The 24,590-nt window shown below is 47.4% G+C and overlaps 1 long non-coding RNA gene across 2 annotated transcripts; it reads left to right on the top strand.

Moving 5' to 3' along the window:
* The first annotated feature begins 1,471 nt into the window (after positions 1–1,471).
* LOC106032895 (uncharacterized) lies at positions 1,472–24,219 on the top strand. Of its 2 annotated transcripts, XR_001205101.3 has the most exons (4): positions 1,472–2,232; positions 13,707–13,801; positions 16,828–16,899; positions 18,713–24,219. It is a non-coding gene; the product is annotated as an uncharacterized lncRNA (long non-coding RNA). The 2 variants fall into 2 exon arrangements; XR_001205102.3 differs by lacking the exon at positions 13,707–13,801.
* The last annotated feature ends 371 nt before the right edge of the window (positions 24,220–24,590 follow it).

Genomic DNA, 24,590 nt, shown 5'->3' with positions numbered 1-24,590 from the left:
GGAGTTATTTAGATAGCAGCAACGCTCTATCCTTCATTTTTCCTCCGTCTGTAATTACTAATAAATAAAATAAGAACAGAACCACAGCTAAAGCTCTGCAATTAATTGCCGTGCTACTTTTCCTCCTCTAGGACAATAAATCAGTGCAAATGACCCATGGCACCCCAGTGCCTCCTGCAGCTGCCAGCACCCCGACGCCCGGGCTCCGTGGGGACCCCGCGGCCGTACATCAGCGGCGCTGTGTGCGTGCACCGAGAAGAAACCACGCTCTGTCTGGAAGGAGCTCCAGCGCTTGGGCGACATAAATTGTGCCTGGATCAGGCTCTTCTCAGGCTATTTAAAGATGCATGGCTCATATTTTTCCAACACCGCTGAAATAAGGATGCAGGGCAGCCACATATCAAACTCGTTGGCCAAAAGTTGAAGCCTGAGCCTGAGATGAAAGCATGAGTGTTGACTGTGGCCACGGCATTTAGAAGGACTTCCTGAAGCTGCTATGGCTGTTTCTGGATTTCTGTGGTAATCAGTTATTGCCTGGGAGGAAGAGGCAAAGCTGTGCTTCAGGCGAAAGCTGGGTTACACATTGCCAGTTTAAGAGGAAGACACTTATAAAAGTCTGTCCCTCTATTTTAGTTTTGTTTTAAATTGCAGGCATAAAAAATCATGGATTCTCAACAGTGCTTTCAATATTTCTAGATTTCTAGCTTGCTTTTCACTCTTAAAGAGAAAATTCTCCAGGCCATATGACTAATTGTCCATTTTGTTTTGTGATCCCAAGCTGGAAGGCCCCAGGAGCACAGAGCTGCTGTGCTTGAACCTCGAACCTGGCCAGGTTTTGGGCTGAAAACATCCCAGGGCACTGCTGGGCTATGACATCTGCCCAGCTGTGAGTGGCTGCTGGGGACAAGTCCTTAAACTATCAGTCCCCAAAATACCTCCTATTGCTTGATCAGCAGCAAACCTGAACCAAGACTGGTTGGCTTTGCTGAGGGTTTGAGTGCGAAAGTGGCGCCTCTCTCAAACCAGGCCTCAATGGCACTTGTGGCCACAACGTCATGCCCAGTTCTTCATGTTGGGTATTTTCTTCAATTTCTGTGGCTCAGCAGTAGACCAAAGCACCTGTCTTGGTGCCTTGAGTTTGGTCTCCTCCATCATCCGTGGAGATCAGCCCGTTGGTTCACTGGCTGCAGGAATACGTGCTGGCCTTGGTCTGCCCCCAGGTGATGCCAAATTGTAACCTGCCCCCTGTGTAGCATGCCAGGAGTCCCTTTCACGTCAGGACTTCAAACCACAGCAGCAACAGCAAGCAGTGCAGAAGTGCAGACACCAAGGTTTTTGATCACGTTAATGAGCTCTGTTTTCATTTGGGCTAAAATAGTCAAATGTTCTCATTCATCTCAGCGATTCTGCTGAGGCCCCATCGAGGCCTGGATTGCAGGCAGCCGCTTACGCAGCTTCTGAGAAGTGGCTTCGGTGAGGTTGGCCATTTGTTGCTGCCACCTGATAATGCGAGCACATTTATTTAAATCAATAGCAATTAATTTTTTTCCTCATTTCTTCTATGATATGCAATGCAGCGGGAGCATGGCAGCACAATGGGTAAGGCTTTTACTTAATGACTCTGAACGCAACAGTTCCCTGCCAGCCTGCAGGCTGCAGTGCACCGGCTGCTGCAGGAAGAGCAGCTGAATGAGCTGCTTATTAACACAGCTTCCTCCATGGAAAAAAAAAAAAAAAAGAAGAAAAAAAAAAAGGTTGGCTTTTAATATAGCAAGTGCTTTATTAAAAGATGAGTAAGGTGCTTCTAATCAGAGACAGCCCCTCTGGACTGAACTTTCCTGACACATGCTGGGGAAGCCGTGATGCTGAATCCTCCCAGCACCCCTGGCCAGGCAATGCTCTCAGCTGTGGGAATCACTTTGGGGCCAATAATTCCCCAAGCCCCACTCGCTGTGAGCTGCCCAGAAGGACAGAAGAGCCTGATACAGCAGGGGGATGCAGCTGGGGGATGCTGCTGGAGCCCCTGTGGCTAGGAGCTGAGGACAGGTGGAGCCTGTGCTAATGGCCTGGGGTGGGTATAAATGAGAGGCAGCCCCCCAGACTGGGGGTACCAGCTCTGGGTGAGTCTGGGATGTGGTAGTGTTGTGTGAGATGGGGACTAAAGTTCTTTGGCTACAACAGCAAGTTGGGAAAGGTTGGTGGTGCCCTCAAGCTGGCCCCAGGAGAAACTAGGTGAGAAATATTTCTTAAAAATCAAGCTATTTAATGTAAGAAACTTCAGGAGAGCTTGTTGTGCTTAAATACCTCACGGTGCATGTGGAAATCTGGGGCCAGGCTTGCAGGCAGCTGGTGCTTTGTATGTCTCACCACCTGGGCCCTGGGGGATGCTGAGTGCCAGGCCTGTAGATATGTCCTGTAGCATGGTGGTGCCTGCAGCCGTTCCTTGTCCCTGCCATGATCCCAGGCAGCAGCAGCCATCCCTAATGAGCATCTTTTCTTCCCGTGCCCATGAGGAGAGCTGCTGGAGAGCTCAAACCACAGCACAACGAGGCTGTCAGCCTTTGCTGTGAGGGGCCTGGGGCCTGTCTGGTTGCTGGGGACCCTCCCTAAACCTGAGTGTCCTTAAAACACCAAAGAGCTGTGGGTTGCTTTTTTGTGTTAGGCATGGAAAAGAGTGGAAATGACCAAATGCTTCTGACAAAGGGAGAACAAAAGGCTTTCCATAGCTTTGGAAGGGTTTTTTTGCAGGTGGTGGCTCCGAGCCTCTCCCTCCACCTGAGGTTCATCGCTCCCTCCTGCCTGGTTCATGAGGCAGGGTATGGCCTGCGCCCCCCTCAGGAGCCCCCACAGGCCTGGTGTGTGCTGACCTGCTGGGCTGGGCTCCTCTGGTTTCCAGTGAGGCCAAAGCATCGCTGTGCTGTGGGCCCGGGGCTGATGAATGAGGTTGTTGCTCTCTAGTGCTGCAATTAATACTGGTTTTACTCCCTGAACTCATGCTTTCTTCAATGCACATGGGCCTGTTCTGAATCATTAACCTGACAGCTAGTGAATGGTAGCTTTTATTTTGTTGTCTGCAAAACAGTAAAAGTCCTTCCATGGAAAATGAATGGGAGATCAGGTAATGAAAGTCTTGAAGGTGTGCTGTGGTGTGCTTTTAAAGGCAAGATCCCTCTCCTGGGCACATCACCAAACACCAGGTGCCAGGGAGAAACAAGACTCCAAATCACTGCCAAAAATGTCCAAGCACAGATGTGGCCTCCTGGGGCGGTCATTGCTTTTCTCAGGCTGAGTTTGCACCTAAACTTTGATTTCTAAAGGCACCGTGTCTGTGACAATCCAACGCTGTTGCCCCACTGGCACTCTGCCATCGCTGCTGCTGGCCTTGTGCTGCTTGTGCTAACTGGAGACAGCAAAGCATCGCTGGTGTGTGCCAGGGAAAGGGCCTGGCCTGCTGGTTTTGGTCTGTGCTGCGGTGAGATGAAGCTGGGCTGGTGCCTATCAGCAAGTATTCAAAGCAAGTGGGAGCAGTTGTGGAGGGGGAAGTCTCTTAGTTTGGTTTTGGTTGTGGTGAAATGGCAGATCCTTGATACAAGTGCTGTCCTCTGGCTTTTCTTATATCCGGTGAAGAACAAGTTCTTGCTAATTTGATCAGCAGTGGAGAACAGGAGCTGGATACACGGCATGTATAAGCTCATATAGCTTTTCAATTTGAAATTGAGCATATTTCCTGCTGTTCTTGTCAAAATGATGGGACCAGGACGTGTACAGAGGAGCTCTGCTGAAACAAGGGCAGAGGCTCCAGGTTCATGTGGTGATGCTGAGAGCAGGGTTGATCCTGCCACATTTTTGCAGCAAGTCTCTGCAGAGCAGATTTCCTGTAAAACAAATGGCCCTGAGCTGTAGTTTAATTACACTTCAGCTTTTCTTTTATTACTCCAGAAGCAGTTTGGATTCTTGTTATGTTCTGCTGTTATATGCATATGTAGGAAGCAGTCTGAGAGCCAGCTCGTGGTGTAGAAAGAAATGTCCTGGGGGGGCAGAATGCCTCGGGGGTGAGGTGTAAGCTCTGTCTCCTTGCACAAGGGTTCCTGGATGAAGGAGGGGTTGGGGAGGTGGAGCAGTAGGTAACATCCCTGCTTCCTGCAAGAGCATCGCCACCATTCCACAGCTTTGCCTCGAGGTTGTAGGGAAAACCTGTAGGATTTCTGGGTGGTGTGACCCAGGCTGCTTTTTCTGCAAATAAGCCCCCAGAAAAACCCCACCACCAAAGCTGTAAGACTAGAGTTCTAATGACAAAACAACTTGAGGAGTAAAAGGAACTTACAGTATTTTGTCCTTGTTAGCCATTTTGAGTATAACCCCCCTCTGCTTCTCTCATTATTGCAGCATAAGTACTTAGTAAAGCATTAATCTTGCTTGTCAGTAATAACATGCAAATTAAACACCTGCTCTAGGAATCTGTAGTGCTTTGTTCCATTAGACGGTATTGACATGTCAGATATTTGGACTTTAATTCAGAAAAATGGTGCCATTTTCATTTATCTTACCTAATAAAGAATGAAGGTGTGCACTGATATAGGGCTGCCCACAGCAATGCAACTAAAAGTGAAAAACCATACTTAATCTCGCCACTAAATTACATGTGACATCTCATTTAAAGATAAACAGCCTGAAGGCATATGTCCAAGTGGCATTGATGAAATTTTTAAGTGTTCCTTTGATTTCTCATTTAACCATCAATTTGATAGTGAAGGTGCTTCTCTGGCTGTGTGACGTGAAGCGTTGCTTCCATAAATATGAACCCCAAGAAGAAGCAGGCGAAAGCTATAATGGGTTGTACAGAGGCACATGTACTCTGCGCCCTCCCTGATCTGGTTCAAGCTCATTTCTTCCCATCTGATCCATCAAAGGCATGGAAAGCAGGTCCCACCTTCCCTCCGTGCAGGGAAGCCAGCTATGCATTTCAAGTTCATCACTCTTGCTCTTCTTTTCAAGCTGAATAGTCCCAGTTCATTCAATCTTGTTTTCTACTGGTTTCCCTAAGCTGTTCTCGTTTTCATCTGGACCTGTTTTTGTGTGATGCGCAACTAGACAAAAAAATTCAGCTAAGGCTCTTCCAGTGCAAAATGAGGCATCATTTTTCTAGGGTTATGTTCCTGTTTGTGCAATAGAGAGTTCTGATTTTCAGTGGGGCTTTGTGCTGTGATTTCACTTGGGTGGGTAAATTGGCCATCAAGAAAAAATAATTCCCTGTTTGTGTGTGAGGCCAGGGCTCTTCTGTACCTTGTACAGGTTGTTCCTAGGGGCATGTGCTATGGCAAAGTATCTTGTGATAGAAATCAGGACTTGCAGAGGGTAGGCAGAAAGCACCATATTCTCCTATTCATACTCCCTTAACTGTTGTAGTGATTGCTGTAACTGGTGTCTCTGGGATGTTTTTCCATTGCTGTTCTTGGATGATAGCCTTTGACTTGCTTTCAGCTAATCTCTTTTGAAGAGTGTTCCAGAGATGAGGTCTGATTAATTTTGTCCAGCTCTCCTAAATTTGTACCAGAGATTTTTTACTTGCTTGTTTTTTTATTTCTTTCCCAGAGCGTGGCTGGTAACAGCAGGAGTGAGCTCAAGCAGAGGGTGTTTTTGTGGCTGGACACCAAACACAAATGACTGGCATGCAGAGATTCAATTCCTCTAAAAATCTCAGTCTAAAACATTCAGCAGCATAATAAAGCCATGCCAAGAAGGCAGACAACAGGCATTATCAGACCATTCCCCTCCAAGTCTTTGATTAGTCACACCTAATGGGATTTCTTCACATGATCTCGAGCAGCACAGTTATCCTAGCATTTGACCGAGCTTCTTCACGGCCACCTATTGCCAGTTCCAGCCAACCCCCATACATTCACTACGTGTTTCTTTGCTTCTCCTTGATAAATGTCAGGCTCAATCTATAATGCGGCTCTCAGAATTTCCTGGTATGGGGTCACTTGGCATCGAGCACTTGAGAAGATCACATACTTCTACTTGTTCGGTCTTGATTTTGATCAAGAGAAGAGTTGATGTCATTTCAGCATTCCTGAAGCTCCCCCTCCCTTTTGGCTTTTTTAAGAGTATAAAGCAATTTGATACAGCAGGCTGTGCTTTGTTGATTCTTATTTTTGCATCTTGCAGAAATGTGGTAATATCCATAATAAACACAGGCTGGGATTGCTTGTGGAAAGCTTACAGTTGCCTTGGATAGATCCCTTCCTGTTCTTCTGACGATGTTTTAAATTTGCCTTATTAAAAGTGCTAAGAATTGATTCACTTCATAACATGATATATTAAAAGCTGTTTGTCTCTTTTGGTTTAATAAATAGTTTGCACTCCCAAGGCTCTTTCCAGCTGAGAACGACTTCTTCACAATCCTTTCCGGCGTCTGGCCGTGCAGCTTGCCTCTAGCAAAGGGTTTGTAATTCGTGTGGTACCTCGAGACGATGTGCAATTGCCAACCCAGAGCCCAGCGCTCTCTAATCGCGGCTGGCACGAGCTTCCCCCTGCTGTCTTTCACGCCGCAGGGAAGTCAGGCATTTCCATCTCTGGTGCGCTGGGTATTTCGTGATAGAGACAACAGCCTGTGAAAAGCTGGACCTGCTCCACCAGCCGAGCAGGAGCTGGGTATTTCTCAGACCAGCCTTGCTTATTTACATCACTGAAGTATCTGGATATGATGTGGTCCTTCACTTATTCCCCCACCCATCCACAAGAAATAGGATTTTTCATACTGTCCAGGAGGGAAACAAGGTCTGGAGAGGGGAGGGGGCTGCCCATGGCAGAGCTGTGAGGACACAGGTCTGTGGGGACAGGGGTCTGATGCTGGCTCTGCTTCCTCAGTAACATTCTCTGAGCTGTGCATCCCATAATGAACCACACTTAGCAAATCACGTCAGGCTGGGGATTTATTGGTATGATTATCTTGGTCTGATTGGGGTGGGCAGAAATGCTTCTTGATTTAACAAGAACTAGCAAGGAAAACTATCCCAGAGCTGTCTCTCCAGCAGCACGGGCCTGTGAAAGCTGTAGAGCTGCCCATGGGAGTCGAGTTGTGCTGGGTTTCCTCTGTCCCTCTTTCTGCAGTTGTGCACAAGGTGTTGCTGTGATTCACAGATGACTACTACCAGTATCTGACTGGCCTTGCTGCCTTTCCCCTTGCACAGTGTGGGTTATTTGGAAAGATTGAGAGGGGTAGCAGGAGGCAGGGAGCAGCCCATGGAGCATGCGAGGGCAGCTCCTGCCAGCCCCAGCCTGCAGATAGACCTCTGCATGGCCCCACCACGTGTATCCGCTCCCCTCTAGAGAACTTAAATCTCATAAGATACCCCAAAATCACTATTACACAATTACAGTATGAGGGAATCTTTGTGTGTTTCCTGGTTTGTATAACTCTCTGGGATGGCAAGTCCAGGGCTCTACTGGCCCACGTATTTTGGCATCCTTTAGCTGGGTCTTTATGGGCAAAATAGCTGCTGGGAAAGGTGCCGGGGGACTTGTGATCTCAGGTCTTCGTGCTAGGGGAATGGGGTGTTAGAGAAACTCTTTTATAATGAGATGTGAGTGAAAATGGCAGCAGGGTAAAGATCCTTAATTTAAATAATGAGCGCCCCTTGCTGCCTGACAGATGGTCACTTTCTGAGAAATGCAAAGTCTTTTTGGAGGGTCAGATTGCTTGTATTTACATGGAATAATGAGGGAGAGACACTGGTCCCAACACATGCTGTGTTTTTCACATTTTTCCGGGGTATTCCCAGCTGTCTCTGAAAAGAGCAGATTTGATCCTTTGCAAGCCTTGTGTGAATCTGACCATGCGTTATTGCACGAGGAAATCAGACAGTAATGGGAGTGTCTCGGATATTCAGGCAGCCATTATAATGCCCTTTAAGCATCTTTAGTTAGAAAGAAAGCTGGATGCTGATGCCAGAAAACATCTTGGGCCTGGATGTGCCCTTACTTGTGCAGGGCTGGCGGCGGTCCAGCACCCAGTTATCTGCACGCCGGTGGTGTCTCTGGGATGTAACACGTGGGAAGGAGATGGATGGCAAGGAATTCGCTAAGGGGTAGGGCACCTTCCTACGCGCTTCCCCACTTGCTGCATCCACTCTTAATGTAAGAGCTAAAGATCAGGCACCCAATGCCATGCTTTAACCAGTATTTATTCCACTGGTGCTGGTGATGGACAAAACCCTTATCAGGCTGTACAGAGGGAGTTGGTTTTAAAGGCACACAGGGAACTTGTTGCTGTTTCATGATATTTTAGCTGGGATGGTCGAAGCCCTGTTGGGCATCATTGTCTGCTCAGTCAGAGGTATCCCAGCTGTCCACCCACTTCTCTGAAGCATGCTGCTGCTTGCTGCCTTTGTGCAGAGCAGAAAGCAAAGCAGCCTGTCCCAAGCCAACGGCCGGGAGACAAAGATCTGGTTCCTCATGGCTCATGCTCCCATGGCGCCTGAGACCTTGGCGGCTTCTCAGGCACTGCTAGAGGCTGTCTGGTTCTGTCTCTGCTCAAGGAAGTACAACTTGAAGGAACTGCTGAAGGGGCTCTTCAACCATCCTTAAACCCCTGTGAAGGAACAGGACAGTGGGTGGCCTTGGCATGTTTTCTCTTACTGTGCATGAATCACAATTTAGGTTAATGTTGTAGCACAATAAATCCCTTAGTGCCATTGAGCTCTTCCTGAAATGGAAAGGAACAGAAACCCTAGCCTTGAACCAAAGGAATCTCATTGACACACGTCATCTTCCTGTCCTTTCTTGTATGTAGGTCCCTCATTCTGCATCGCTGTACCCAGTGCCAAAGAAGTGTGAAGACACTGTTGGGAACATGCAGTGATCACTGCAAACTTCCAGTCAATAGAGACTTGAGCTTGCAGATACAGAAACAACCCTGCTCTGAGCTTCCTTCAGATGTGTAGGAAAAGTTTTGTTGCCACACTCATTTTTAACAACTCCCAGCCTCCTGATTCTGAAAAAATAAGAAAGGGGCAAAATGTTTGAAAACCACTAAAGATAACTACTTGCTTTGGCAGCTGAGAAATGCTCACAAATTCATCTGTTTCAAAAGTCCTTGCTGTGTAGCTTTTAATCTCTGGGTAGCATTGTGTTTGGAAGAAGCCAAGTCAATCAACACACATTTTCACAGTGAATCACTACCAGTGTCAAGTTCTGGTCTGCATCTGGTGCCAGAAAAAGGTTTGTCATCTGCGTGGGGAGTGTGCCACGCCAGGCTGTAAAATCACTTGTTTCCTGGACATGGCCCTGAATTACATGTTCCCTGCCAAGCCTGAGAGATTGAAAACAGAGTTGTATTGCGGTAGGGTTTTTTCTCCCCTTTTGGTTAGTACCTCCCCTATGGTGTCTGCCTGTTATCTGCATTCCCAATGCTCAGAGAAACAGAGCAACAGGAGATTTGGGTGACCTGGTGTCCCTGATAATATTTTTGTTCATCCACTTCTGTTGGCCAACACTACTCACTACGAGCCCTGGGCATCTGGGAGGGAGCTCCTAGGGGCCTTAAATTACTGGACAGTGCACCTGATCTTCTGCGTGGGTCCCTGAAGGCATACAGAGGTGGTAGCTTTGCCCCAGCATGCACAAGCTGTTACAACTTATACTTTTTTTTTGGTGAGTTGTTTTTTAGCTGGCTAACCTGCAGTGAAACAAAGCAGGAGATGTTCACCAATGACATCCATGTGGACAGGAGGTATTTGTGGGGGTGGGAAGAGAAAAGGAGAGACCGGAGAGGCAAAGTGGGGCAGCTTGTAGCACTGACAGGGAGCAAGACCTGTAACTGAAAACAAAACGAGTAATTTAAAAGTTTGTGTTCTAAATTTTATCTACGAAGCTGCTTAAAAAAAAAAGTCTTTGAGTAGGTGACTCAATGGGTCTGCAGTATAAGAGGAAGAGAAATGTGTGGAGTGGAAAAAACTGTGTGCTACTCTGCACCCCACCATGTGTGCAGGTTGTATTTGGGATCAGGGACAAGGTGTGTGCATACTTAGTGGTGGCATTCAGAGGAGGTGCTGACAAGCAGCAGCGACCAACTGGAGTGTTATGGGATGCTCCCAAAGATCCTGCCCAGGTCCGTTGTTCTGTGTGTGCTTGCAGTTAAGGAAACACCAGATATTTTCCATATACTTCCAAATATAAAGGAAACCTTCATTTATCTGTAGATGGAAAGTCAGCATTAAAGAGAACCTCCTACTGAAAGCCTTTGATGTTCTAAAGGATGGAGAGTAACTGGCAGGGGCCTTGGAGGGGAGGAATCTGACAGGTGTTCAGCTGCTACCAGCAGTCCAGCCGTGAAGCCTCCAGTTAAATGCTCCCGGAGCACGGCAATGCACTGGGGCATTCAGAGCATAAATTGATGTTTTGTCTTGAGCTTTTTGGTTGCACTAAGAATCTGCCCTGCAGCCCCTGGATTAATTAAATGCTGACAGCCTGCTAGAGTAGGAACGGAGGATTTCTCCTGCCCTTTGTGTTGCGGACTGGAATATGTAGTGCCCCTAGGAAATGAGCTTGTTCCATTAGGCAAAATCAATAAGGCAGGAATCTCTGAAATTCTTCCATTATATTACAAAGAGATCAAATTTCTGTACCTGATGAGAGTGATCATTGCTTTTGTGTCCTGGAAAGACACTTGTGGGTGTGCTCTGGTCAAACAGGCACGTGCACTTCCCATGCAAACATTAGTTTTTCTTCCATGTTTCTTAAGGGGGGTGACTTTTCACTGCTTTGACTATAAAAACAAACTTTATTTTGCCTCTGTCTAGTCTCAGACATCAGCTGCTTTACAGAATAGTTGTAGTAACTCAGGTTATCCATTCATGAGTTTGCCATAGAAACAAATAAATAGAGGGCCATTTTCCTGTAGATAAATTTGGGCGCTCTACCCAAGCAGGATATTGTGAGATTTTAATTTTCTGTGTGTGATGACAAGAAGTCTATGCTGCAACCAAATTTTGTCTGTGATCCAAGCTCGGAGCCTTCTGCCATGGGGGCAGGGGTGGGTGAACAGCTCAAACTCCGCTGCGGTGAGTGATACCAGCACCCAAGCACTGCCTGAGATGAAACATGTGCTTGCTGTCCCTGAGCTGCCTGAAGCAATGCATAGCCCACGCTCAACTCCTTGTCATTAATCTTTCAATATCAGAGTACTCATTTTTGTGTGCAAGTCTTGGGCTGCTTCTCAGCTGGGTCAAAAATCGATGGGTCTGACTTATGTCACAGGGAACCATGTTTGTAAGGGCAGAAGTTCGGGCACTGACAGCTTTTGGTGGGCTCTTGGAGGCTGTCTGTGCCTTTTGCCCTCTATTATGCATCTTGTCTCCATCAGATGTACCGGGCTGATGAGCTGTAAAAGCAGCAGATGCCACAAAGGTTTATTTCCTTAAGAGACAAAACAAGGGGAAAACTCGCAAGGAAATAATCATCCTTATTAGTGTCATTTTCACGGAAGATTAGTCTCCTGCTGTCTCTATCATGCTGAAAGATCCAATCCTGCAGAAGTTTTGGATATAAGTATATGGATGTATATACACATATATCTGGTGGATGGGGCAGGGAGCAACAGTTACCTGCAGCAAGCAGGGCACATATCGGGCATAAGGGGCGAGGCCACAACTGGATTGCACTGGGGAGGAGGATGGGACGGCCTCCACCTCAAGAAATGTTTAAGAACAGCCTGGGTGGGGAAAATGCTTTTGACAAACCTTGACTGAGAGGCTAGGGGAGGGGTTAGGCTGCTTCTCCTGGTCCTTCCCAGGGTTGTTTGCCACTGGGGCTGAAGGTCCTGTGTGCTTCAGGACTGCTGTGTACCAACATAACTCCTTTCTCAGAGGTTTCCAGAACTATCATTCCCTTTACCATTCCTGGAAAAATGGCTTTTGGGGAACGTATCTTGTTTTGAGGGTCAGAGGTTAACGCCGTTCTCCAGCATCCATAGCAACCTGCCCTAAAACTCTCTGCTTGGAAATCTTTTAATCTTTCGTAGATGCCTTTTGAATGTTTTCCAGTAACGTTCTGCTCTTTCCCGTTCACAACTACTAAATATACACTCTGGACTGCAGACCCTGGTCTATTTTTAAATTTATTTCCAACATATTTCAATCTCTCTGCCCTTGATAGAACAGTTTGATCTGTACTTAAACCCCAGGCCTTGCTGCTGCCTCTCCGTTGCCCAATCTCAGCACCACTGAAGGGGGCTTATTACTCTGAACTTCTGTGTGGGCAAGGACTGTGTCAGTTTCTGTCTGGCTAGGGACCATCATACAGATGGAAAAAAGTGGACAGGAAAGAAAGGAAGCTAGTTGTTCCTATATAAAAGAAGCAATGAAACACGTCTGGACTTTTCATCTGGTTTGTAAACAGTTAACTGCGTTTTGGGGCAGAAAATACTGTAATAGAGCAGCAAATTCTTGCCTGTGGAGCATTTCTTATTCCTCTGGGTTGAAATGGCCAATAAGTTACGTGTGTAAGGCAGAAAACAAGTGACTGCTTGCTTCCTCCTGTGCTAATATTTAGCAGGGCTTTATTTATTTGATTAGGTGCAAGGAATATGTGCTCATTGTTTACATTACTTGAATGGCAATGGCAAAAAGAAATGTTTGTGTTTTTTTAATCTTTTCTATTCTTGTCTCTGGGGTGTTTTTCTGGACCTGGTGAAGATTTAAAGGAGGGGCTGAGAGAATATTCTCCGGTGTGTGGGCAGCAAGGGACCTATTCCGCTAGCGAGCAGTGACTTGATTGAGCTTACGCATCTCCACTCAAGCTTCATATGGAAATTTGCCCTTTAAATTATGTTTCTAAGTCTCCAGGGTCAAATCCAGGCTTCTGTGATGCAAACCACTGCAAATGAAACCAGTGCATCCTGGGCTGGCAGCATCCTGCTGGAAGCGGGTTTGAGCCCGCGGTGACACTGGGAGGTCCCAGCCCTGCCCGGGACCCACTGCAACCCTGGGGAGGGGGCTGAAATCCAGTGGTGACCAGGCTTTGAGTGTGGGCTGGAGAGCCACAAAGCTCCTTTCCCCTGGGAACAGCCATGGTCCTTCCCTGCTGGTCCTGCTAACTAGCCCCAGGCCACGGCAGCTGGCTGGGCTCTGCTTACTTAGTTTTCTTTCAGCAGAATCACAGAATCATCTAGGTTGGAAGAGACCTCCAAGATCATCTAGCCCAACCTTTAACCTAACCATGGGCTGTACCCTCAATAGCAACAGAGGTAAATCCACATCTCCTGACAATGCTGGTGCTTTAGAAATGAGGGGAGAGAAACCCAGGCCCTGGCTCTGTTAGGGCAGAAATAAAAACCTTAACGCACCGGGGTTGGATGGTGCCACATAAATACTGACTGGAGTTTCCAGCATGGAGGCGGGTGAAAGGGTTAAAGTCAGAGCTGGTGCTTGTTCCTCCATGGCATTATCTGTGTGATTGCTTTTCATATCTTGTTTACTGTGGTTAGCAGAGCAGCTATAATATAGAGTGCTAGATGCAATAAATCTTGTCGCTGCGAACAGCACACTTCTCATCAGAGCTCTGGGAACTGCAAGGTAAGCATTCGAAGGCAATCTATAGATTTAATTATACAGAAAGTCTAACCTGCGTAGATCTTACAGGAAGCTATAACCATGAAGACTGTTATGTTCAGTTTTATTTGTATTATGTATATTATTCCATTTTAGTTGTTCTGAGGACGCGGACAACAGCACTGACGGTGTGGTGCCTGCTGTGGTTGTGTATCAGTATGGAAAAGCCAAAGCTGCTGGTAATTTAAGGGGTGGGTTTTTTTCCCTTTCTACCTGACAGCTATGTCTGTAAACTCACACTCCTGCATTTTAAAAGCCTGTGATGCTAATTGTAGCCCAAGAAATCCCATCAGGTAAAGGAAACCATCTTAGGTTTTATATACTTATTGAACGAGAGGCCTGTGACCACAAAGCAAAGCCCTGGGCATCAAAGTGACAGGTCCCAGCTGCTCCGATCCCCAGCCTGCCATACTCAGGAGCTTGGTGCCCAGTGCCGGGTTGGCCCTGACACATCTCCTGGGCATCCCCTGCCCCGGGCAGGAGTGTGGGGCCATTTGCTGTGTTAGTGAAAACCACCCACCCAGAGCCTGGATTTCTGGGATTATAGAAGTTATAGCTACTCGTAGTTGCTCCTGACTTGTAAAATCCCCAGTTTGGGATGTGCTCATGTGCCAGCTTTGGAAGATTGGTAGCCCATGGTATGGGGTCCTGGGGAAACCGGATCGGCAGTTTTAGGGCTTTTGCTCTTTTTCCCTTAAGCTTCCTGTCAGCTTTTTACAGCAGCAGTTTGCTCTCAAACAGCCCAAGTGCCGGCTTTTTGCACTTCTCCCTCAGAGGGTGAATGCCGTGCTGTGGGGTTTTCCTTCCCAACACAAACCCCGTGGAGGGGGCACCTGGGGGGCTTTCACTGATGTTGGCTTCCTCAGGAGACACTGCTTCAACAAACCTGAGGCTCTAAACAAGCTTTTTGGGGTTGAGGGCCTTGCTTTGGGCAGCAAGGCCTGGTTTGTTGATGGCTTCCTAAGCTGAGGTCTGAGCTGGGTTGGAGGCCTCAGACCCTGTTCCTCAGGAACAGGAATAGGATGGTTAGAAACGGAGGGGCTAAGGAAATGGAGGGGTTAGGCATTGACGGTTAGCAGTGAGACCAAGCTGGGTTAAAACACTCAGCTCCATATCTGCAGTGGCTGTCCAAACACCATGGAGTGGCCCACGGCTGGCAGAGCCTGTTGTGGCCTTCCCAGCTCAGGTGCCCCGGTCACAGGGGAATTTTCCAGGTGTCACCGAAGCTTCGCCCGGACGCGGGTGGTTGCTGCTGCTGAGGGCCCTCCTACGCAGGGTGAGTCAGGAGGAGGTTGCCCAAGGAGCCCTCAGGGGAACGTGGTGCTCAGGAACGGGTTTGGTCAGGAAGGAGACGGGAACAGCCCGGGTGGGAAGGGGCAGAGCAGGCGATGGTTCTGCCCCAAATTCCCCGTCTGTCCTGCTTGAATGATAAGAGTTGTGCAAATTTTAGATCAGAACTAAAAAGTGCATTTTCGTCCTTCTTGTATTATAAGGTGGAGATTGAAATGTAGCTTAAAATCACCAAGAGCTGAGCATCCACAACAAAGTAAAATACACATTTAATTAGCAAAAAACCACTTATTTCCATCCATAAGCAGCAGATGCTGAGGCCTCACTCCTGCCTCAGTGACAGCAGCCTTGCTCTCTGTAAGACACCCTTGCAAAATCTGAGTACTGGGCATAGCAGTAACTTGGATCTTGCATAATTAAGATGCTGCACAGGGCAAATTAAAAATAATTTTCTGACAACTGTGCCAGTGATTAAACTTGGAATATTTATTTCAAGCTCTGCTCACTGGTAACAGTGCCCAGGGACGGGGTCTCTTCTCGGGGGGCAGAGTGGGTGCCGTGGCACAGCACGGCTTGGTTCGTGATGTGTGGGAGCAGCAGTGGCGTCCTGCCCCATCGCAGTGTGGGTGAGGTGACACCTTGGTGGGAATTTTGGCAACCCAGCTGTCTGCTTCCCTCACTCTGCTTTAAATTCACTTAAAAAAAAAAAAAATCCATTAATATGCATTTGAGTAGCAGCATGGTCCCAGGAACTAGCTCTGCTCATGCACATGGTAAGAGCCAAGATGCATAATTTCTTTGTGTTGACTGGGGAAATCCTGACCCTTGTTGCTTTTAATGAGAAGTTCTTAAAAGCCATTTTTGTGCTGATGGCAAACCTGTGATAAGGGCTGGTGCCAGCAGCTGTGCACACAAGGACTGGTTGTGTACTTCTTAATTGAACACATGCCTGTGATCCCAAAGAAAAGCCCTCCTTTCTGACACCCCTAGGTCCCTTTCATGCCCATCTTGTAACTCTGCACCTTCTGACACTGAGCTCCCCTAATTTTCTTTCTGGGGGGCTGAGGTTCCCATCCTGTCTCAGGATTTGGCCCTTGGGGACTGGTGCTGTCCCCATGCACTCCAAGAGTTGGGTTGGTGACAAATGGGTGCAATTGTGGCATGTGTCTGGGTTACAGCACGCAGAGCTGGCTTGTAAATGAAGCGTTTTGTTAATGCCAGAGGAAATGGATAGATATTAATTGTTCTTCAGTGGTTTGTCATTTTTCATGGAGGTTATTGATGAAATAACAGTAATGTGAGGGAAAACAGTGGAAGGGAAACAGGTTGGGAACAACCTGAGGAAAGAGGAACCCCCCGTACCAGCTGGAGGCAGAGCTGGGCTGTGTTTTACGCTGAAGTGTTTCCAGTAATTTGCTAAAATCCAAATGTTTCATAAATTCCTCTTGGCTTCACCAAGCTGCTAATATAAAAATTTCTTCTGAAAGTCAAAATACTATTTTAACGCTTCCAGAATGAGCCACTTTGATTTTTTCCCCCCATTAAATCTGTTGTCTTAAATTTTTCATTATAAAGCCCCCAAATTTGGGGTCTGTGTGTGTGCAGCTTTGGATGCAGCTTAAATGAAAAACGCTGGTACTTTGGTCTCTGCTGAATCCAATCTAACATCATGGTTATCATCTTGGGCCGGCTCTGGGGAGGGGACTCTTAATTACCTGGGCAGGCATTCATTTATTAATTCCTACAATTTAGCAGGGAAAATTGCCAATAGAGTGGCAATGCTCTTTTATAGCAATGGCACTCTGCACGCTATTTGCAGTTCAGAGAGGAGCAACGAGCAGGTACACAGTCAGTGATTTGTGCATGGAAAATTTCATGCAGCAGAAGGAACAAAATGTTTCACGTTGGATTCTTTTGCCCTTTGCAGATAGATGTGTATGGCCATGTAGAGAGTTATGGCTTCTTTAAAGATGCGGATACACACCAGCCTTTGGTCTGGGTAAGTCGAGGGGAGAACAGAGTGCACTTGAGTTGCTTTTGCTGTGAATTTATAGAAAGCTTTGACCTTAAAGGAAATAGCATAGCTTTGCTCTGTCTGTTTGTACTCTGTGTTGCTCAGTGATGTTGCCTAGCTCTCAGCATGCTATTTCATTTATACATGAATTTCTAATAATCCTGCCTCTGCACTTCAGTCTCTTCCCCATCTTTCTCTTCTCTCCAGCCTCCACGTTCTTGGCAGTGGGTCAGGCTGTGCAAGCACTGATAGACAAAACAACCCCATGTTCTTGTTGTCTTTAAACATGGGGGGGCAATTTTTCTTGGAGGAAGGGCTTTGCCACTCTGATCGAAGTAGCATTTAAGTTTTGCACCCTAGAAATCCCTCTCTGAGAACAGGGCCAGGAAAAACTTTCCCTAACTAAGCCCAACAGCAAGCAGTCATTTAAATGCATCTTTTCACTGCTTCCCCTGCCCTCACCTGATGTACACAGTAGTTTGGCCCAGCCTGGGTGACCTGTGTGATGGGTGCTTTCCTCCACACGTTTGCTGTGGTTATCATCAGAAATTCAGTGTGCCATTATTGTGGGGAACACAATATTCCCACATTATTGTGGGAATAAATACTGGGATTACCCATAAATATGTGTAGGATTTTCTAGTGTTACTACGATACTTCTTTTTAGATGATAAGGAAATGTGGGAAAACCTGGGGAAAATCTAGTTTGTTTGATGGTCTGGTGTGGGAAAACTATTTTTCAAGCCATCCTTGGACAGAGTCATGTGTTGCACGGGGCCATAAAGCAAGCTGGGCATCCCCAGGGTGGCTTTCATACCGCAGAGCAGCTGGGGTTGAGTAGGTGCCTTAATATTTCTGCAAACTGTTCAGAAAAACGTTCTGACTGACCGCTCCCAATGCTCAGAGTGGGACCGGGAGTCCCACGGGTGTCACCGTGGCAGTGATGGCACAGCCTTGGGGAGGGACACCTCTGCGCAGCCTCGGCGCAGGTTCCTCTGCGCTGGCACGTTTGGAACTTCAAAGGCAGGAGCTGAGAGGTTTCTGAGAGCCTCGGCTTTGTTATTCATCTTCCCCGGTGCTCATAAATTATCAACAAACAATCTCAGCTATCAAGTCGGTGAGGAGGACCGGGTAATTATGTTTGTGGTTCAAAATGAGGGTTGTCAATTTTAATTAGGGAAAGCTGAGGGCACAGGGAATTTTTAATGTTACCACCTGAACTCTCCAGTGCTGCACAGAAAATAATTGTAAATGAAAAATTAATCAGGGCTTGGTAAGCATTGGAAGGGGCATTTCTTTTCCTCATGTTTTTATTATTTTTTTCTCTCTTTGAAGCAAATGGGGATCTAGCTATACAGTTGCCAACAGGTTTGCTTTTAGGAAGAAAAGCTCACAGGCACGTACCAAAGGGGAGCAAAGCACTTTGTGCTCCTGCCTTCTGCAGTGGCGAGGAGGACACCAGAGCTCGTCCCGGGGACGGGGCTGCTCCCTGTGCAGCTAACAGCCAGGAGCATCAGTGCCATCGTACCTGCTGCTGCTAAAATCGAGGAGCTTCATCCTTTAATGTCACCGGCAGCCGGAGGGGCTGTCTGTGTGACTGCAGCTTCTGAGGAGCTGGCAAATGTCAGCCCATCACAGGGAGCGGGGGTTAAGTTTTAATCAGCGGGCCAGCATCCTCTCCTAATTTATTTTCCTTCATTCAGACAGGATTTGCTGGATGGCATGCGATCCTGTGAATATTTATAATGAGAAATTTTTCTTGCTGTTCCTCTGATTAACTAATTTGGTGCTTCCCAAGGACATGCACAGCGAAGGTCAAAGCTGAAAAGGCCCCATCCTGTCCTGGCACTTTCCTTCGGGCATCGTCCGAGTGGTACCAGGCATGACTTCGGCTCATCTGCACGCTTGCTAGGAAGGGTTTTTCCTCATCTGTGCAACACCTCCTTGTTCCGAGTGTGCTTCGTATCACCACAACCTCATCCAAAATAATCTCAAGACAGCAGAAAGGCATTTTAGTGGGCTTAGGTCAGGCCCGGAGTGAGTCAACTGCAGCAAATGAACTCCCATTTGCTAATGCAGTCTTATAATAGTCGAGCTGCACACAGGCACTTGGCAATTGTAGTTAAGTCATAAAAAAAAGAAAAAATGCAGTTATTTTTTAATACTGTATACTTCAATTATGGTAAGAATATACTAAATCTCTGGTTAGAAATACCTTGAGTGGCTTGGCTAATGCTGGCAGGGAAGATATAATTTACAGCAGATGACATGTAGCCAGCTGGTTTCACAGCCTTCCTTACTGCCCAGCGATGCAAAACCAAAATAAACCTGGACCAGCTGCTGAATGAAAGTCCTGCAGTTGCCTTGTGGTGGTATGTTGAGTAGTCCTCAATCAGAAGCTCAAAGGACAGGTTCTGACCCTGTAAAACCAAAGGGTTTGTCCTTGTACACCACCTGTAAAACCGTATTGTGTGGGTTTCCAGGTGACTCCCACAATTATTTGAGGAAATACAGGGAGTTGGTGTTCCCAGACTCTGTAGTGCACAGGCACTGCTGTGGGCACTCAGACGTTCCTTCTGCGGCCCGAAAAAGCAGCAAAGTGTTTGTGGTGTGCGGGCACAGCTCAGGCAGGGCAACCCAAGCCTCACTGACGCCATCACCCAAAATCAGACCCTGGAGCTCCCTGCTTCCTTCTAGAAATTTCAGCTTCTCTTGGTGCTGTTGCTGATTTGCAGCCACGCTGATGAATGGGGATATTCACAGCGAGGGAATCTGCAGCCAGGCTCAGTCGCTGCTGTGAAGCTTGCTTGCATACCGCGGTTTCTCGTGCCAGCTGTTTGACACTGCAGGGTTTGGAGAAAAGCCTGCACGCGTGAAGCACGCTCCTGGGAGCCTCCACGTCTGCAGCTGTTCCTGCAAATTGCAGCTGGGTGTGCTTCAAGCTTTGCTGGGATTTGGGGATAGGAGGCGCAAGTCTGGCACTAAAACCACTTGGGCTGGAGGTTTAGAGATGGAAGTACCATGTTGTAGATTAATCTTGGACACGATTAACACCTGGTGACTTGGCTCCTCTTTCTCATCCCAGCTCAATGCAACGAAGCCACCTCCTTGCACTGGATGAGGTTTTATCCTTGCTTAGGAAAACTGCTGGCTTATTTCCTGTAGTCATGCATTCTGAGGAGAAAGAACAGTCAAAAATATGCGTTGTTGGCCAAAACCAACTGTTTGGCTGGGCTATATGAGAATGACCCTGGTTCTGCTGGCCACTTCTCCACATTTCCCCCTACTCCCTGCATCTCCTTGGCCTCAGCTGTGAAGGGAGAAAACGAGGCAGAGGCTGGTTTGTGAAGTGGGGGAGGCGGGGGGCAGCTGCTGTCACCCTCCTCTCCTGCACATCCTCGCTCACCTGGGCACCACTACCTGTACCCAGGGGCTGTGGGCAAGTTTATCCAAAACAGCACTTCTTGTGGCATAAATGGCAACCGGGTGAGGCTCCTCCTGAAGTATGAGGGGGGACACAGGGGCTCCCATGTGCTGGGCTGGACTTCTGCCACCCCATCCCCTCCCAGCAGCTGCACCGGGCACAGCCCAAAACATGGTAAACCACATGGAAATTCCCTGTTTTCATCAGTCCTCAAGCCAGAGGTGACAGAGCCAAGAGAGGCTTCATCAGCTGGATTTTAGAAATGGTAATGAGCCTGCCTTGCTTATGCATGCTCAGAAATGCCTCGTGTTCCTCCTGAAGAGGGCTGTTCAGCCGGCAGAGTCCTCCCTGCAGAGAGCATCGCCCGACAGCGACAAGCTCTGCTACACCAGGCAAAGGAGCTGACCCCAGCTCCCGCAGCAGCCCTGTGGCATTTATTTTTGGAGTCTATCACACCAGTGTGGCAGGAGTCCCCCCCCGAAGCAGCCTCTACGTGCACGGGTGCTGAGCTGGTCACAAGTGGTGTCTGGCCGTGAGCATCCGGCAGGGACGAGGGAACCACGCCGAGCAGCCCTGCCTGGGTGCTGTCCTTCAAGGGCTTTTGGTCCTCATTACGAAGCTGTTCCCAAAGATGAGCGTAAAGAACCGCAAGCGCCTTCCCCCCTGTCTGTTTGCATTTGTGGGATCTGACCTACTTTTTGTTATTTGTACGTAAGGCACAACAGCATCCCTTGTTGTTTTTTTGACTTGTCGAGCTGCTGCAGGAGCGCTCGGTGCCTGAAAGCCTCTGCCAGCTCCAGCCGTGAGCACCGGAGCCTTGCGCTGCAATATTCACCGTAGAAAATCTGCACCCAAGGCAAGGAAGGTGGTTTTGGGGGAGGCTGATGCCACTGCACACGTGGCGACCTCCCAGTCCTCTACAAGCACCCCATGGCCACGTATGGCTGTGTGCCAGTCCCTAGGGATGCGTCAGCCTCTGAGGGGCGTGCAGTAATGAAGCCATTTCTACACTATGGACTGCAAGGGACACAGCTGGGAGGAGCCCCCACGTGCTTTGCAGAGACCCTTTGCTTTCCCTCTGCCCATCCACTGGCTGAGGAACAGCCAAGGAAAAGGCATCCAGGATGCAGTGAGGACTTTGGAAGTATTGAGCTCAAACAGCAGGGAAGCATTAATATATGCTCTTTCCCCTTGAAAATATTTCTTCAAAAGACACTGCAGCTATCTGGGATGTTCCTACACAACAGCAAGTCATAAATGATGGCTTTCTTTGAGCAGTGCAGACTGGAAGCTCAGTTAAATACATCAAATTAACTGTCAAAATAATCTTCCAGGACTTGATGAGCCCAAAGATTAAACAGCATGTTATTTCTTCTCTGTGCTTTTTTATCTTAGCAAAAGGGATTTACAGTAGATTCCAAAATCCATATTTTAAATGAATTGCAAATAGTTTCTTGTAGATTTGGCCCATATGAGAAGGATTATTACCCAAAACAACGCCTCTGTCAGGGGAAATGTAGGTTAAAGAGAAATGGGAATGTAAACAAATGTACAGGCTTTGCAGTGAATTCTGCAGGGGGTATGTTTGTTTATTCTTTTCATTCTCTGAGCCTGGCTTCCTATGCAATTAAAGGGTCCAGCTCTTCCTTGCAAAACATACGATCATTTCTTTTTTCTTTTTTTGTGCCATCAGTAAATATTTGGGCTGAAACTGTTTAAACATAAGCTTTCAATAATCTTTGTTTTGCTTTTTCCTGTTCTCTGGCTGAGCCCTGGTTTGGATTTCCATAGACTAAAAATACATGATTTTGTTTGAAGAGCTTAGATGATCTTGTTCATTTTGCTGTTTATCTATTACCAGGAGCATCTAATCCTTCTTTGATTGATGTTCAGCGTCATGTAGTTAAACAGCAATCCAGGATACGTAGCAGGGAGTTATTATTCTTAACCAGGCTCTTCAGATACCTAAGCCCACTGCTGACATCGTGCATCCACCACATATTAAATTGTATTGCCCTGACAAAGCCTGTTGTCATAGGTCAGGAGCAAAAATGTTAACAGATAGATGCAAAAAGGTGATAGACGACAGAAATGGCAGAGGATATTAGGAGGCATAGGCCAAAGAAAGGGATTGGTAGCAGTCAATCCTGATTTTCAAGATAACAACGTGACTCCCAGGCACCCTTCCCCGCATTATTCATGTTTGAACACTGAAGGGGAAGAACTGTGCATGTCCAATGCCTGGGTTCAGCCTCAGCTCTGATATTTATCCACATAGTTATTTGGTGCTCTGAATTGCACCTTCCCTCCTATGGTGCTTTTTAGTGACCCACTGGTGATTTCTTCAGTTTATTTGAAGACCTGTAGGGTAAAGAAGCAGGAGAGGAAAAGAAAGCCAAAGCTTCCAAATGATTTCCCCATCTACTGGGCTTCTGGATGTTCGTGTCAAAGCTAGAAAGCCATGTTAATTACAGGCATCTAGAAAGAGCCATAATCATCTGTCATTCATGGTGACAGGATGACATCTCCTGTTTGGATGGTTCAGCATTACCATTCGCAATCTCAAGAGCTCAGGCTACAATGATAACTATTTCTGACAACCCTTGGAGATGAGTTTGACATTTTTGATGTATGTGTGTGCAAGGGAGGTCATATGGCATGCAGGTATGTGTTAGACCCTTCCGCAGACAAAGAGCAAACAGGTATTTCGTGCTGAGCAACTCTGGGGTTGGAAGGAGGAGGAAATCAGAATGAAAAAAGAGAGCACCAAAGGCAGGGAGCCCCTCTTCCCCCCATACAGCTTGTGTTGCTGATTGACCACTATGTGCTGGGTCACGTTAAGCTCAATGCTGTACATGTCTAACGATATTGGTCTCCTCCCAGTAGCCATCACGAATGTGATAAGTCATTAAGCTGCAGCGACTCCGTTGTGCATCTCGTTTGTGCTCCATGCCCCCTTTAACTCAGGAGCAGGCAGGAACACAAAGCTGCCATCCCATGGAGCAGGGCCACGGGCTGCTCACTGGCTCAGGAGCCCGGCCAGAAGAGCCCTGCTTAAAGCCTGGCCTTCATCTTCTGCTCCTCAAAACCTCCTTGGGGATTTTCTTGCTTCCAGGAGGAGTCCCAGTGAGAAATCCTTGTTTGGAAAACAGGCAAAAGCTATTAGCCACTGAGAGTTGGTCTGCTTATTCCCCACATCTATGACTGCGACTGTCATCAAAATCTTGCTTAAGAGGGCCTAGACTGAGTAACTCAGAGTGGGGGGCAGGAATGCCAGACCCAAATAACAGGTCCAGCAAGAGGAATTTGGGAGCGAAATGAACCCATGTGCAGACAAATGTCTCTGTGCAAAGCAGGGCATCAGAACATCAGAGCGGTTTTAGCTGCGTGTTGGGGTTTCCCTGTCAGATATCAATCTTTTGGAGAGCTGGCGTCTCTCATCTCTTCCCTGGCTCTGGCTGCGCCGTGTAGCTGCAGAACGTGGATTCGCTGGCTCCTGCTCCCCTCGGCGCTGTGTGGGAATCGGGATGCCCAGCCTGTGTCACTGCCCGCCCCGCACATTGTGTGTCGTCCTCGCCTGCATGCTGTGGTGCCTAATCCCTGCGTTACGCTGTGGGTAGATCACAAGCTGGGCTTGGTCGCACACAGCTCGAGCGGTGAGGAATGCAGAATCCTTCATCGCTTGTGATTAATAATGTGTCACGAGAGGTGAGAGTCGTTTGTCTGCGGAATTTGTTAACAGCGTGTAATATTAATAATAACAGAAATGAATAAAGAAGAAAACAAGCAACAAAAAAATCCCCGTCCAACCCCAAATCCAAGATAAATAATGTAAGGAGTGTCTCCTGTGATCATCTCGCTACAGATTAGATCAATAGCAACATCTGAACGCAGCCACGAGAGTGGCTCTGAGCCCAGAGCTCTGCAGCACCGGTATTCACAGCCCTTATCATGGTTTATTACACAAACGTTTTCCCTGCACATCGTAAGGTTCCCTGGCTGGATAATATACAACACTGTTGAAATAAATATTTTGTTAATTTTTTTTCTTGCTAGAGGAGAGATCAAGTAGTAACTCTTCACTGCCACTGGGAAAGAATATGCAAAGCTGGTTCTTTAAAAGGTCACGCTTATATTAGAAACTGAGAATACAGATAGAAAAGGAAATCTACACTCATTCTGCCCTTTGGGTGGATGTGAGACACAGCAAAGTTTGGTGAGTAGAAGTACTTTTTATACTTATGGAATAATG

This window comes from Anser cygnoides, chromosome 14 (assembly GCF_040182565.1).
Source record: "Anser cygnoides isolate HZ-2024a breed goose chromosome 14, Taihu_goose_T2T_genome, whole genome shotgun sequence".
In the NCBI taxonomy this organism is placed as follows: domain Eukaryota; kingdom Metazoa; phylum Chordata; class Aves; order Anseriformes; family Anatidae; genus Anser; species Anser cygnoides.
This window is presented reverse-complemented; position numbering and strand designations above follow the sequence as displayed.